Genomic DNA, 16,772 nt, shown 5'->3' with positions numbered 1-16,772 from the left:
TTCGTTGGCCCTTCCAGAGCTAAGGTCAGAAGGCCCTTCGAATCACCCACACAAGGATGAGAGGAAGCCAAGAGGGTGAATCCAGCTTCTCTGTAAACCATAGACTTAGACACTTGGGGCTTCGTGTGTGTCCTGCGACCCCTTCTGCAGGGCGTGGGGTCCCCTCTCGGGAAGTGCACACCCTGAGCACTTGCCTGGACGGTGCCTCCGCAGGCAGCTCACGGACGCCGAGACGTGCTGGGTGGACATGAAAGGGCCGGTTACTTTCTGTTGAGAAGCTTCACCAGGAGATTCAATGTCTTGTCCCAGAAGACTTTGATTGACACCGTTTCTGGGCAACCTGCTTGCTTTCTGGCTGCGTCCTCCTCAATTTCCAAGTGAAACCAACAGGGCAGTCTGCTGTGGTAGAAACTCCTGGCCTGCATCCGCTGCCCAGTGTTCCCCACCGGCGGCCTGGCGAGCGGGGTGGAGAGCCCCGGCAGCCCCTCCAGGGCCCTGGACCTATCCACCCGGTGGTGGGGGAGTCGGGGGCTGGGCAATGTGGGGTAGCAGTGTCTTCTCACCGCTTCTCGGCGAAGGGCAGATTAGAAGCTGCTGACACTGAAGACTTGGCTCTACCAGGCCAGGTCCCTCTGCTGGGCTGTCCCCTCTGCCTGGGACTCTGTCATTTTAATGTTTGGGGGTTGCTGGTTTTCTTGGGAGCTGTGCTCTTGCTGGGTTTCAACATGATGGACAGGGTTTGTTATGGCGAGAGGAGTGGAGGGCGAGGGGCTGGGAAGAGAGGCGGAGGGTAAGAACCGACTATGTCCCGAGGATGCACTGGCACCCCTGCTCCCGTGTCCCGAGGATGCACTGGCACCCTGCTCCCGTGTCCCAGGGATGCACTGGCACCCCTGCTCCCGTGTCTCAAGGATGCACTGGCACCCTGCTCCCATGTCTTGAGGATGCACTGGCACCCCTGCTCCCGTGTCCCAGGGATGCACTGGCACCCCTGCTCCCGTGTCCCAGGGATGCACTGGCACCCCTGCTCCCGTGTCTCAAGGATACACTGGCACCCTGCTCCCATGTCTCGAGGATGTGCTCACACCTCTGCTCAGGCCTCTGCTCCCGGCCCCAGCTGCAGACACGGACAGACAGGATGCTCGGCCTCCTTCAAAACTTGAATTTTGCAAACCCAACTGCTCTGCCACCCTTGAAGGAGTCCCAGTCACTACCCAATTCCCTTTGTCTTTTCCACCTCCAGTCTCCAGCAACAGGGAGGCTAATTGGGGTCACAGAACACATCAGTGGGGCCGGGCTCGGGGGCCCACGAGGGAGACGCCGACTTCTGACTGCGGTGCCGGGTGGATGCCGCCTGCTGCCTGTCCCGCAGCCCCGAGTCTCCGTGCCCCACTCCCTCCGCCTCCTGCAGAAGGAAGCCCACGTGGGTCTCAGCCACAGACTCAGGCTCAGCCTCCTGTGGGCCGAGCCCCCTCCAGCCTGGTTTGAGGGTCAACCCTGGGGTCGTGCCGGTGCCCCCCCATCTGGAAAGGGGCTGCCATCACGGGCAAAGTCCTCCTCACGGGACCTGAGGTGAGTGACTAATGGCAGCACCAATAAGTGTGGAGAAGAGTCTTTCTCCAGAAAAAATATAATTTTCATGATTTATATGTGTTACCACCATGGAAAGGTGTGCTGTCGCGGAACTGATGGCATTTCAGAAAAGGAAGAACACGGGGTCCTAAATGGAATCTGGTGAAGATAAGGGCTGACTGACAGATTCATTTGGTGAGATAAGAATTGATCGACAGATCTCGGCTTCCACGCAACCACAGGCATCAGACATTCATAAATGCCTTTTTTAAAATGTCACCTCTGAAATCAGACTGAAAAAAATGTTTTAAATAGTAATTTAAGGGTCAGTCAGCATAACTAACCAAAACCTTGTCATGTTTAAATCAAGCAACAGAACCCGAAGGCTAACGCCACACCTGCCGCCTTCCTCAACATCTGCAGGGAGGCGAGGGATTTAATTAGAAGTGAAATGTAATGATCAAAGGAACATAAGAAGAAAAACTACTCTATGGTTAAACTAAATAGCTACATAACTGTTTCCCTGGTAAACTGGCCATGGGTTAGGGGGACCTGGAGTTGGAGATGTTCAGCAGCCAGTGAAATGCTAAAATTCCTCGACTCTCTGGTGTGGACTGCCACATTCCCACAGAAATCAGCAAAGAAGAAAAAAAGAGCGTGGAGTCTTCCCAATGTAAGCAGCCGCAATGCAAAGAGCCAGACCTTCACACGTGTGCACCTGCAGCGGGTCAAAAACAAGAGCTATTGAGGAAATTCCATGACTATGGTTTTTTTCCTGGTAGGCAAATTTTCTTTGGCAAGTCCTAGAACACAAATATCATGCTGCGAAAGCTGAAAAGTAATACATTTAGATGCCAAACGCTGCAATCCGCAACACCGTTTGATGGACCTCAAAAAGTCACCCACAAAATATCCTAGATCTCTTGCTCTGTTTCTGGGAATTTCAGAAGAATTGTAGTCAGTGGTCTTACAGGGAGCATTTATAGTGACTGATTTTTTTTTTTTTTCAGAGCTAGAAAATGCTGGTTGTTGGAATTTGAGCTATTTTATGAAAGGTTTTCCTCCCCATCTGGATGACGGGGGAAGAGTCATGCATTGTCTTACTAGCTGAGTTTTTCAATTAAAAAAAAAAAAAAAGCCAAACCACCACCTGCTCTGGACTCACGATCACCTCATCCCAAGCCACAACCCCCATAAGAACAGATGCGGCGGGTGTGGGCATTCGGACGGGATACCACTATCCTTCTTGCTCTGCTCACTAAAGCTTGACCCAAAACACGAGTTAACAGCGGCCAGAGGTCTGGCTGCACTTTGTAGTCCCTGATATAGCTCCCAGGTGTCCTCTGGTCTGGGTTTAAAAAATAAAGCAAGACTTTGCGCTGATTTTCAAGACAAATCAAGCCAGATCTCACCCCCTAATCCCACGGGTCCCTCTAGACACGCAACGTCACGTAAATGGTCTCTGGAGGGAACATCGACTCACTGGGACGCTAAGTACGGATTAAAACAATGCCTCAGAGACTTCTGTACAGAAGAAATTTCCCTGCATTTCATAATTCTTTAGCTTTTAGAGAATAGTGTGATTCTAACACAAGGTACCAACGTGGCTTTCTCTGACCAGTTTAGTTTTGCCTCCTCCCACACTTAGCAGCAAGTGGGATGCCTAGTCCACACAGCTACCTGGAAAATATTTGGCAACTGAGCAAACAGATAATCAGCGAACACATACAATGAACAAACTGGCGACCTTGCCAATGGCTAAGTGCTGGGCAGCTTTTGCAGGGAATGAGCTCCCATCCTGACGCAGGAGATGACACTTAACGGATCTAAGCCAACCAGCACAGCGCCAGGAATTCCTCAGGACTCGCACCGCGCTTGTCAGGATGTCTGGCTCCGGTTTTTTAAACTCTTCCATGTGACAAAATTTCAAGTTCCCATTCGAAGCCTTTTCCAAGCACCGGAGCCATCCCAGGTCACTGGCTGCTCATTTATTTGACAACTTTCTCTACGGTTTTACGAGGGCTGCAGTGGAAGAAGAAAAGCCACTTGTTTGGGGGACACAGTATGGTGGTGCCAAAGGCAAAGGCAGGATGCAGAGGCAGGGGTGCCCCCACAGGACCCCGGCTCTGCAGACTCATCACCCCACCTCGTTCTGGCACTGGCTTTTCAGACATGTGACCTTGGGCAGGTGCCTGCGCCCCCAAGGGGTCTCTCCCTTCTCTCAAAACCCAAGTCTCAAGGCCGGCTCTCTCTGGCCTTCAGGATCTGGGCGCAGAGAAACCTGCCCCCATTGGGGTGTGTCCGATGCTCCACACCAACCAAGGCGTCCGGCTAAGTGTCGAAGCAACTTGAAACGTGGAACTTTCTCTGCTGATGGACACGCGGAGCCACCCTTTCCAACAATCACGACAGAGACTCCCCACGCTCTCTTCTATTTCCACCCAGCCTCCCGTGTTATGATTAATTCTGAGCACCTCTAACATAATCTTAAACTCTAATGTGACAAGTCAGAAAAATGAAGGGCTTTTTTTTCCACCCAGGCTTTCATAATTTAAAATGTAACCTTTTGGTTTACACGCTGCCGGCGAGCAGTCACGTGCGCTTGACGACATTAATATCACTATTTCTGTCACTAAAATCTATAGCAAACACATTAGCAGACACAAACGGGGGTCGTTTTTCAGTGGGCTTGCTAATTGCGCTGCTGCCGTGAGCACAGCTCTGCGGGGTTAACACATAAAACATGGGGCGACGGGAGCCCGCATCCAGGACAAGGTGCAGACGATGGGCGGCTACTTAGGGCTCGATTTATTTGTGCTTGGATGGCGCCTGTGTCCTTGCCATGGATGCCGCGGATCAGCCCCCTAAAGGCCATCGGGTCCCGGCGAGGGCCTTGGTGGTGCGTGAGAGGGTGTCCCATTAGGTGGGAGGATTGGGGCTTAGGCCCAGCACCCCGAGAATGACACCACCCACCACACCAGTTGCTTTTGCCTCGGGCAAGCTTGCCCCGGCCCCATATTCCTGGATAACAGGGAGATGGGGCATAAATTCTGAGCGGTTAATACCAAGGACACAGCCGCTTTGCTCCATAAGGCCAGGATAAGGCCAACCCCCAGAAATATGACTGCAGGACTGAGGTTATGAGTTGGGAAGCAAAGGGAGAACCCCCTGGGCTGTGGGGAGTACTGTCAGTGCCCAGAGGGTGGGTGTAGTATGGGGACATGTTCGCGAAGAGGGGTGAGCCTGCACCCCAAAATCACAGTGTTGTCCACCAATGAGACCTCAATAAAAATAATAGTTTTAAAAGAAAAAATAAAATCAAAACAGAATTAGCAGCATTCATTATAACAACTGTACTCCAGGCTCACATCTTAGTTTGTTTCATTTTGCATGAAAGAATTAGGGTGTAGGCCAGAGATGGGGGGGTGAGAGGATTCCCGAGAGACAGAGTGGGGAGCAGAGTAGGTGGACCCACTGAAATCCATTGCTGAGGGGAGCAGCGGGGAGACAGAAGAGGTCTGCTGTGCCATGTGGGCAGCTCCCTGGCTGGGGATCAAACTCGGTCTGTCACGGCTGTAATACTAAGACTTAACCCCCAGGTCACCAGGGAGACCCCGGGTTGTTATTTTTTAAAACAGGACAAGAAACGCACAACCCTTCCTGGACCCTCCTCCCCACCCCACTGTGAGCATGTGGGAGGCCTTCTGGGGCATAATGAGGTCCCCTTTCTAATAGGGAACCCAGCCCCTGGGCCCCTGGTTCACTGTCTCAGCAGGGCACCCTGAGACCAGGAGCCCAATGCTCCACATGCACCCCCAGGGGAGCCCCAGAATGGCAAGCAAGGGCCCGGGGGTGAGGATAGCTGTAGCAGAGCAGCCATCTCAGACCCCTCAAGGTAAGGGGAGACACGCTCACCAGACAGGGCAGTGCCGCAGAGACAAGGGCTCTCTAAACAAAACAAACCACTGGCAGAGAAATGTGGGGGCTCCCCAGGGACTCCAGCATCAGCTACCGCACTGGGAGGCCCCCACGAAGCGCTGGAGGGGGTGTCACTAGGATTTGCCTCTAGCAAAGGCCTCACAATGCCTCTTCCATTCTGTCCTGTGGCTTCCCTGGACAGAGGACATGGCCGGGCCGCAGCTACTGGGCCAGGTGATGACACACGTGACTTGGCACTGGAAGCCGGTCACCTGGAGAAAGCAGGTGTGTTCCTGGGGTTATCGAATCGATGCTAATTCTAAACCCCACATCTGATGACGTGCCTTTAACTGGTTACTGAAAAGTCAAGAATAAAGAAAATGCCACAAACAGCAGGTCAGTCTCTGAAGAAAGACGTGACGGGGTGAAGAGACAGCAGTTCGTTGCAGTGGTGGTGAAAGCACAAGACGAGATAGAACATTAAAATAAACATCAGAGACTAACAGAAAAATAAAAGCAAAGGGTCAAACTCCCTCTTCACCAGGCAAAGACTCAAAAATCACCACTGCGACCACCTCACCTTTTTTCCCTTCCAGAAACATTGGGAAAGTAAACACCTTCACAAAGTGGTCTCTTCTCTGGATCACCCCCCCAAAATCCGAAAACCCCAAGTAAAAATACCCCCCAGCATTCTTTGTGCCCATTTCCCGGACACTCTGCAGGTGAAGGGCCAGCGGGCTGGGGTCAGAGCCGTCCTCAGCGACTCCCCCGGCCCCGCAGCGCAGCCAGAAGAGCGCGCGTGGTGAATGTGTTAGGAAGTCATCATTCTTGTTAACAAGATCATCATTTAATTGACTATGGATTTTACTGATTTTATATCGATGCAGATGTCAGCAGCAGGACATCCACCAAGGCACTGAATGTCTCCGCTGCCAGCCCTGCAGAGCGCCTGATTCTGAAAGGGCTAGGGTGCTGTCTTGGGGTCCCTGTCCTCATTGCCCTGGGATTCCCCATGATCCACCGTGCTTGGGTCACAGGGAAGAGCTGGGGCGAGCAGAGGCCACACCTGACAGCACCTACAGGGAAGGTGCATGGCAGCTGCCCACAGCCACCCCCATCCATGACCCCTTTACTCCTCCAACTCTGCGTCTCCACATCGAGCTAACGCACCCCTTGCAGGAGAAACTGGTCCTCAGCATGCCAACCCCAGCGTAGACACCCTGGTTCCCACCATCATCCAGCAGCATCCACAGGCTTCCTGCCCGACTTGAGCCGCCCCCACGCGGACACCTCCGTGGCCCCTGCTCCATCCTCGGAACTGCCCGGTGACCTGGGCTGGGACACACGTCTCCGCACTGCCGAGCATAAACCTCCACGGCTTAGACAAGGAGGCACAGGGTTGCTTGACCGACCACCAGTGCCCCACTAAAATTAAAGAAAGGTGATGGGCACCCATGGGGGCCAGCACTGGGGGAGACAGTGGACAGGGGACACTTAGAACAATGCAGCGATGAGCCAGGGGAGGACCCAGCTCAGGGGCAGAGCAGAGCCACTGGGTAGGAGACATGTTTGTGGAATCAACAGAGATGAAGAGCTAAGGATGGCACCAAAGCTGCTGACTGGAGAGAGTCAGAGGATGCTGGCGCCATGGATGGAAGGAACCGTCTACAGAGGAAGTTTTTTGAGGGGACCAGGGGTGAAAAAGGCTTCTGTTAGGGATGTCCTAAATTTGCTGGCCCCACAGGGCACTCGGGATGAGAATACAGTTGGAGGAATTTGGTTTAAATAGTGTAGATCTGCTCAGACTTTGGGCTGTGCTGACTGATGACAGGCTAGAAGCAAGAGGTGATTGCTGGGATGACAAGGAATGACGAGACTAGGCGACTGCTTCAGGCAGGGAGGGGGCTAAGTATCTGCTTAGGTGCGGCTCAGGTGGGGCAGGCGGCCTGCAGGTGCTGCGCGACGATCCTGGGAACCGGATGTCTATCCTGGGGTTGGCGTGCTGAGAACCAGTTTTGCCAGCTGTTACCTGAGTCACAGGGTCTCAGTGCACCAACGTTAGGACTCGTTAGGATTGGCAAGGGGGCAACATCTGAAAAAAAAAAAAAAAAAAGGTGAACTACACCATAAGGAAACGAGGATTCTGTTCAAAATCTTTAAAAAAAGTCTTTGCCACATGCTGCGTAAACCAAAATAGCCACGCTAACAACACAGCAGCCAGTCCACCTGAATTCGGTTATTAACGAGCCAAACCAGCATCTCCCGGCTTGCGAACCCCACGGGACTCCGCGAGTGTGAACAAGGCGAGCTCAGGAACCCTCGGTCACCTCCACCGGGCACCAGGGGCCGGCATCATGGATCTTCCGGACAGCCTGGCGTGAGAGGTAGATCACTTTTGTCAAGGAAGAAAATTTAGAGAGACCAAGGATCATAACTCTTGTCCTCTGCAGTAAAAATGGCCTTGTGGGTGATTTAAGGACGCCAGCTGGCGCGGTGCAGCCAGGGTAATTATAAAGAACACCCCACCGCGGGACGTCACTCCACAGGTGAGTAAATCTCCCGTCTCTCTCCCTATTTCGGCCTATCCGACACGTCTCAGGCGCACTGTCCAGAAGACAGAGACGAGATCTCAGCACACGCCATCTGATGGGATTTTGATGTGAAAGCGCTTCTGTCACTCTGCCTCGTCCAGACCCGGGCCCAGGACGCCAAGACCTGGAGCCAAGCTGTGGGGTTCTCAGGCGGGCACTCAGGAAGGGCAGAGCTCCTCGGTGGATGGAAGCCCAGGCGGAGTTAGGACCGTGCGTGGGTCTCATTCTGGTGGTGAGCAGGGAGTGGACAAAACCGACTCCGCACCCCACTTCTCCCACCGCCAGCCCCTTTCAGGGTCCTCTGTGACCTGAGCTTCAGGGCAGTCCCTTCTCATGAATGATGATGGACCTCGGTGGCTTCCGGAGACTTCTTTATCTCATTGTCACGGAGCCCCAGGGCTTACCTGAAACCGCTTACCTGGAGACAAAATATTGTCTGGGCCTGGGTACAGCAAATCGAAAAGCGTTTCTGCATGAATGAAAGAACACATCAAATACTCGTCACTCAATGGACATCTGAGAATAAATCACACTGCTCCAACCACCATGATGCTTTCCACCCTCCCCTGCCCAGAGGTTCGGTTTGCCATCAGCCCACGTGGACAGTGGGGGTGCCCCCAGTCTTCACCCTTTGTGCTGGTCCACTTTGCTACCTCACGACCGATGGTTCAGTACAGACGGCCTCGTGCTGATGTGGCACCGAGGGGCTCAAGGACCAGGGTCGAGAGCTCTGCCCAATAAGAGCTTTCCAAAAACTCTGCAAACGTTATCCTTAAAATGCACACCACAAAGCAAGAGCTCAGCAAAGCGTCGCTGAGCAGGGGCTGGTGGGGTCCAGACAGTTCAACATCTTAGTATGAAGTAAACCTATGGGAAAGTTTTCCTGAACTGGGAAGACTTACTCTGGACATTGAGGGGTGGTAGATGCACAGAGCTAGTCCTCTCCACAATCTCCCTGAGGACATGAGGTCAAGTAAGAAAGTGTTGGCGTGCGGGTCCCCCTGGCTGGGGGTAGAAAGCAGCATGGACATCCCCTCCTGCACCAGCTTTGGTGGAGAGCAGGGCCGGCAGGCGGGGGAAGGGCCGGCTCCACCCCTCTGTGTTTTTGCACAGCCATCAGCTAAGAACAGTGTAATGGTCGGGGGAGAAAAATCAGAAGAATCATGATATGCAAAAATGATATGAAATTTCCATTATGCTCCCTGTGTCTCCACATTTCCCACTTGCCAACTGCTTCAGTGCTACAAGCACAAAATTGTGCAGTTGTCAGAGAGACCACAGGCCTGCTGAGTCGAAAATACTTATTCTCTGTCTCTGGCCCTTGACAGAAACAGCGCCCACCCCCCAGGCCAGAGGAGGCAAGTCCTTGTAGGGAACACAGGCTCCCTGGGCCCGCAAAGGTCTAGAGCCAAGAGCCAGGACCCACACTGGGTCCACAAGAACTTCCGGGAGGGCCTCCCTGGGGGCGCAGGGGTTAGCCTCAGCACTGTGAAGCTGGCTGCAGCCACTGGAGCTTGAGTTCGTTCGCCGGCCAGGGAGCTACCCACAGGGAGCAGCAGACCTCTCCTGTCTCCCCGCGGCTCCCCTCAGCAGTGGATTTCGGTGGATCTGCCTGTTCTGTTCCCCACTCTGTCTCTGGTGGATCCTCTCACCCTCCCGCGCATCTGGTCTGTACCCCGGTTCTTGTATGCATGAATAAATCTTTTTTAAAAAAATGAACAATGATGTAAAATATACATAAATAAAAAAAGAAAATTTTAAGAAAAAAGGAAAACCAATTTCTCTTTAAATTATCTAAAGTGTCTCCTGGCTTTTTGCATATTTACTTGCCTTTTGAAACCATTTGCTAAAGGACTTTGCATTCAGCTAAGGACAAAGGAAACTCTTCCCAAAGCTTTGCTTATTCAGAGCTGTGAATCCCCCCCCAGGGGGTGGGGGTCCCCTAGTGATTTTTGCCTTCTATTCAGTCCTCTTCCTACCGTCCACCCCGGGTTTCAGAGGCGTCACTGCCCACACAGAGGGGCCTTCACAGTCAGCTTAGTGGGAGTTTCTGGTCGAATGGAAGAGTGATATTGAGAGAACAGAAAAGTGCATTTTTCTCATTTTTATTTTGATAGCTAACATGTTGAGGAAGTCTCTCTTCCCCTTCTAAAGAGGACCACATAAAAAAAGCAAATAGAAAGCTGATAGGGGATAAAAACAAAACAGAATACTCCTTGAAGGAAACCAAAACCCATGATTTTAAACAGCAGCACCTTCCAGTTGCTGGGAAATTCCTATGTGGGCAAGTGGTTTTCTCATTTTCCTCGAGAAGTTTGTGAAATGGATCCTGGGGCGGACATGGCTTTGTCTGGGAGGACTCTGGGGCTCCGGGCGGCCACCAGGAATTCGCACAAGATTGCAGATCTCAGCGCCGCTGAGCCTTCTGGCCCAAGCAAATGGGAGAGAATGTTCTAGAACTCCAGGTCTTCTCTTCTGCTGTTCTCGGTGTAGACTTCCTAGAGCAACTTTCTGCAACACTGGCTTGGGCTGATACTTTCCTCCCCGCCTGCGCATCGAGGCTGCTGTTGTTCAGTCAAGTCAATGCCCTTGAAGCTCTCAACCTCTACCGTGGCCTCTTGCCCCGTCCTCTGCACACTGCCCTTGCATTCATGTCCCAGCGAGTGCTGCCCGGAGCAGCACTGTGGCGGCCTCTGTCCACCCTCCGTGAGAGACTCTCCAGTAGGTTGTTTAAAATGGCCCATTTGGCTAACTCTTACTTTCATGGAAAGCCACGAAAATCAGATTTTCTGTGGACACAGAACCAGGCTGGCCCATCCACGCAGAACTTGCAAGGAGGGCTCAGACACTGGACATGCAGGTGTCCTCTTTCCAGTCCATCTGGAGGCACTGGGGAGCAGGTCCCAACAGGAGCAGGTCTAGAACATTCCATCAAGCTGACTGCAGTGCTGAGCTCTGTAATTTACCTGTAGGGGCGTAATTTACACCCCCCAATTGGGAGTGCTGCGGTACGGAACTCTCGCTTTCAAGTCTGAACAAATGGCCACCCGCATCCCAGAGAGCAGCATGAGCTGATCCCGGTGGACAGGCTGACCCTCCTGGCCTAAGCAGTGCCTCTCCCTAGCTTTTCAGAGGAGAGAAGAGGTGGTCCTGCTCTCCTGTGCCCCTTCTTGGCTTTCAGCAGCAGTGCAATCCAGAAGGGGAGCTGGTGAAGATGTTGGGGGTCTCTGCCCGGCCACCAGGGGCTAGACTTAGAAAGGATCACCTGATCCCATGTAATTTTAATTGGGCCTCCCTGGTGGCACAAGGGGTTCAGACACAACCTATGAAGCTGTCCGCAGCCACTGCAGCACGAGTTCAATCCCCAGCCAGGGAGCTACCCACAGGGCGCAGCAGACCTGTCTCTCCCGCTGCTCCCTTCAGCAGTGTTTCAGTCAGTCTGCCTGTTCTGCTCCCCTCTCTGTCTCTTATGATCCTCTCACCCCCCACCCCTCTGGCCTGTACCCCAGCTCTTGTGTGCATAAATAAATAAATCTTTAAAAAAAAATTTTAATTGGCTTACATTTGAAAAGCTCCCTGTGGCCAGGGGCTCCATACTGGATTAGCACCATCACAGAATTCTCAAGTCCCCAGGGCCATTCTCAAGTCCTCAGAAGCAGCCACAACTGCCTGTTTTCTGCAAATTCACTCTCCCCCTGCCAAAACCGAATGCCAAGGAGCAAAAAGCATCTTAGCCGCTCTCTCGGTTGTCAATGGAAAAAAACCTGCTCTGGGCAGGTATTTGACTGTGGAGCCACAGCAGAGAGACAATTTAGGGCTGGGAAGCCCCACCCGCGACCTGGCAGGTGCCTTCCGAGCTGGCATTCCTCGCTGCAAACTCGAGAAGGATGGCAGGGTTGCGACGACTCGGTCCTCTGGGCCCCATCACTTAATTACACAGCACGTCCAGGGATGGGCACATGGGTCTTTTATAGTAAATGATATGACGGTCTTAAAAACTCATTAATATGTCATTAACCAAGCAGACATTTACTAATTAAACAATTAGCCCCTCTGTTCTCTTCTTTTGTTCCTTCTGGAGATGCTTGGTTACCCAGGTCCCCAATTTAACAGAAGGGACCCTCCTTCTTTTCCCAGAAAAAAAATCACTCATAAAGCAAACCCTGAGACTGGATTTCACCAGATTCCAGGTTGGCTACAAAGGAAATCGACGTTGATTTCCCTCGTATCCATGAAGATGGGTATTTGTGTGGGCTACACAAGTCATCCTGGTGTGTACACCAATTTTAGCTAAAAGTGAAAATAAATATGAACTAGCATCCACCACAAGGGGCAACTGACCAGCGGCATTTATAAAGAATGTCTCCTCTTCACTAACACTGACTCTATCAAAGCCATACATGCCTGTGAAAAGATAGACATAGAAAATATCAGTGACTCAGTGTGTTACTGTGATTCATCCTAGAACATCAGCCCCAAAGAAATGTGCTCTGATCCCCGCGTTGTCTCTGGGGAAGGTCTTAACATCCATTATGTCCTCTAATTTGAGCTGAGCCATAGATGTTGTGCTTCGAGTCTTTTGGATCACAGAAGAGACTGCGGAGGAAAATAAAACCTGAAAATGTCCTCTGAAACAGGATTTGTGTTTTTACAAAAAGTTAAGCTTAAAAGAGTTTGAAACTCAGAGCAGCGACGTCCAAGACCACTCAGAAGCCTGTTGCTCCCGTACCTTTCCGTCTCTGTGACTTTTACAAATTCCCTAGTGACCAAAGGTGCCGACGCCCTGGCCCCTAAGAATGGGTCAAAAGCTGGGTCATAAGTGGGGTGGCCCAGCCAATGAGTCAATACTGTGGTTCAGATGGTGGGGCTCAAGGAGGGGTGCCTTTCCGAGTAGACTGGTGGTGCTTTCTATCCCGGTTCTCCTTTTACCTCTGCTTCTGCCTGCCCAGCAGGTAACGGAACCGAGCGAGCATCCTCTCAAAACCTTTCCTGATAGGAGTAGCAGGATCTCTCTAAACAGGGTTCTCAAGAGGGTGAGGTGCTTGCTCCTACGAAACGGGTTTGAAAGGAGCAGCAGTAGCGTTCAGTCTGCCCGCAATGTGCCCGGCCACTTTCCACCTGGTAGAGGATGATGTGATGGCCAAGTTCAGAGCTGATGGGCATGTAGCATCGATAGAAATTAAATTCGGTGTTAGCGCTGAGACTTAACCCCTAGGCCACCGGGGAGGCCCTATGGAAATTACATTTGCAGCATCACCCACTCAACCATTTATGTTGCTACATCATGACCTACCTTGTCCTCACTCTCACGATTCCTATGTTCAGACGACCGACATTGTGCAAAGGAGATTCAACAGGTGTGGAGTGCTGCCCAAAGTGCTAAGAGAGCGACGCCATCTATGCAGTTCAAAATAAATGTCATCTGAATGCAAAATAAATGTTATCGGAACGAATAAATTTGTTTCTGAATGCCAAGTGCTATGAGAGTGAGACCATCTATATGGTTCAAAATAAATTGTATTGGAATGCTAAAAAGGCATGAGATTGCGTCTAAGGCCACCAGGAAAGACATGATTAAAGAAGACAGACATGAGAGTCACTGGAATATGATGACACCCATAGAACAGACCCAGGGCACCCAGGAGTGTAAAGAGAGCCCCTTCATGGAGACAGCTGCTTCTCCACCTTCTCCAAGCCTGCCTCCTGCAGGCCCTGGGAGCAAGTCGAGGCTGAAATAGGAGGTGTTCTTTATAAACACTCCTGGGCATTTGCCAAAGGTGATCTCAGAAGACATGCATGAATCCCAAGCCTCCGGTTACTCATTGGAATTCCTTCTCCCATTTTAAATAAATATTAACTTTCGTAATTAATATAGATTTGTGATTTTGAATACCTTTTAAAAAATAATTCCCAAAATTACGTAAATTTCAGGATGCACAAAACCTGAAGTTGCACTGCAGTTGACTAATCTGTTTATGACTGAAATTAACTCAACAAATAGCAGTGCTAGAATCTATTATCAGATGCTGTATCTGATTTCTCAGTAAGTCATGGGATATTGATTGAATAATGAGTATTTAGGGCTATTTTGCAAAGAGTAGCATGATTTTTGTGGCTTTTGCCCACTGAACAAGATAAGAAAACACAGGTTCCCATTAAAAATTGCTGGGGGCCTCCCTGGTGTTGCAGGGGTTAAGTCTCAGCACTATGAAGCTATCCACACCCACTGTAGCAGTTCGATCCCCAGCCAGGGAGCTGACCCACAGGGCTCAGCAGACCTCTCCTGTCTCCCCGCTGCTCCCCTCAGCAGTGTACTTTAGTGGATCTGCCTGTTCTGCTCCCCACTCTGTCTCTGGTGAATCCTCTCACCTCCTGCATCTCTGGCCTGCACCCAGCTCTTGTATGCATAAATAAATCAATCTTTAAAAAATAATAAATTAGATACTCTTGGGAGGTGCAACACTTGAAGGTATGACCCACGTTTTCTGGAAATTGGCATGTAGTTGTCCAATGACAAGGCTTTTTTTTTTTTTTTTAAATACTGATTATAACTGCAAGGGTGGATTTGGGTAGAAGAACTCCGTTAAGCCTATGAACTAAGTTTATAAGAAATGTTTTAAAAGGAAACATAGGTCTACAAAAGATTATATTCTTTGTTTGTGCAACTGGCAGGTACTTACCTGCACAGGTAGCAATTCTTGCATTACATGCAAATAGGCTTAGAGATAATTTAAGAGCTCTAATCAGTGTACACTTTGAAAATCTTTGATCCCTGAGAAGGAAAAAAGACGTCATCAATAAACTCGGTTCTGACTTGCATTAGTCATGGATTCAGAGAATCACAATCAGATTCCAGTAAATACCTGTCGAACGGGGGGAGGGGGCAGCCATCCAACATTTCAACACTGGAAACATGTGCGTGAGAAACTTTTTCATAAAGAGAAGATCAATCCCCCCTCTACTGACTGAAGACAAAATTAATTACTAGAGTTGGCAGGAGATAAATGGTTCCGATGCACAGAATTGTGTAATTAGAGCAGCTGCAGAGTTGGGGAGCAGTTCTTGAGTTGGAACCCCAAGCCCAGCTCGGTGGCCTTCCCCAACTTGGGGGTCACTCGAACAAGTGCAACTTCCCTGGGCCGGCTCCATAATTAGCCCTTGCCTGCTCCACAGTTGCCACGAAACCTTATCATCCCCTGGTTTCCAAAGGGTGCACCGCATCCTCTTTTGAAGTGTTGAAATCTCCCGAGAGAAAACTTTATTAAGGGAAAGTTGCTGTTATGGCAACAAAGTTAATTCTGCCACAACACGCCCATGACCCACCCTCTCCTGAGGTTGGAGCCAGCAGGAGCTCAGGACCCATCGCTCAAATGTCACTTCGGCTCTGAGTGACGCCAAGGTAGACACCGCCACTTCTCTAGCCCCCTGAAGGGCTGGACAGCGGGAAGTTAAGAGCTTGGGGGACGCTACACCGAAGGCCTGCCCCCTCCGTCCAGGCAGCCCCGCCGGCTGTCAGTCAGAGGGTGGAGGGTTTGGCACTCCCTTTGAAGCCAGGAGGAAAGTTTTTAATCTCATCTTTAATTTTAATCCTTTAAAATATGTTAAGTGATTTAGAAACATACAAGTCAAACTTGGCAAAAGACTCCACTGGTAGAAATGAAGTCTTTTCTTTCAACTCCATCATAAGGGCGCTCAGAGCTGGCCACTCCCCTCTCCCGGGAGGCCGCTCTCTACCCAAGTCAGGGTCCACTGACCCCCTGTCCAGATGGGGGAAGCCCGAGACAAGTGGCAAGGTCACTGTCAAATAAACAGCCTCTGGAAGCTTTTCCAACCCAAAGGGCAGTTCATCTGTTCCCAGTGGTTTGCTGGGGCTCCGATCAGTCATTCCTAATGTAGAACTGTTCTCAGCAGGTGAGAACTCATCCCACAAGGAGCCCTGAATCCTCTCCTTGCTTCCAGGGCTGCCCGCTCTGCTCAGCTACTGCTTGCCGCCTGTGTAGGTTTTTCTGGGCTATAGTACTGGTTCTCGAGAATCCAGGGTCACCCAAATGCAAACACTGTCCCATGTGCACGGTGCACGGGTCCCCCAGGGTCTCGGAGATTATGCGGCAAGATCCAGGGAAGCTTCCTTCCAGGCACAGCCTTTGCACACGCAGCCCTAAGACCATTTCCATAAATGCAAATCGCAGCCTTTTAACACAAAACCGCTATTAAAACATCACCAGAAGCATACCGCTGAGGCTCGGCGGCTCTGCACGGCACGCGAGGAAGAGAAGGAAACCCCGTGCTAAGCTCCTCTGGGGCCATAGCCAGGGACCTCTCCAGCCCCAACCCAGTCCGTTTCATAAAAATCACACTCGGGTTGGCCGAAAATGGGGCATGAAGTGAGCAGTTTTTTTAATGAGCTACATGGAAGAAAGAACAGCAACTAAGATTTTTGTGATTAATTTGATAGACTTCCAGTAGGAAGTGTTTAGTTTATCTGCACATAGAAAATGAATATTAAAGTATTCATACCCCAAGGCTAGCAGAAAATGTGGATAACAGCTGTTGGGCTAAAATGTGGCTTCATTATGCAGAGATTGGAATAAGCTTGTAATTATGAATTAAAGCTAGAGCATTAAAAAAAATATGGAAGAGGTTTTCTAACCCCAGTGCTTCAAAATCCGTCTTTTGTGAAGAAATCAAGAA

The sequence above is a fragment of the Talpa occidentalis genome, unplaced genomic scaffold (genome assembly GCF_014898055.3).
Source record: "Talpa occidentalis isolate TD23 unplaced genomic scaffold, MPIMG_talOcc4v2.1 talOcc4.2, whole genome shotgun sequence".
NCBI lineage: Eukaryota > Metazoa > Chordata > Mammalia > Eulipotyphla > Talpidae > Talpa > Talpa occidentalis.
Note: the sequence above shows the minus strand (reverse complement) of the source record.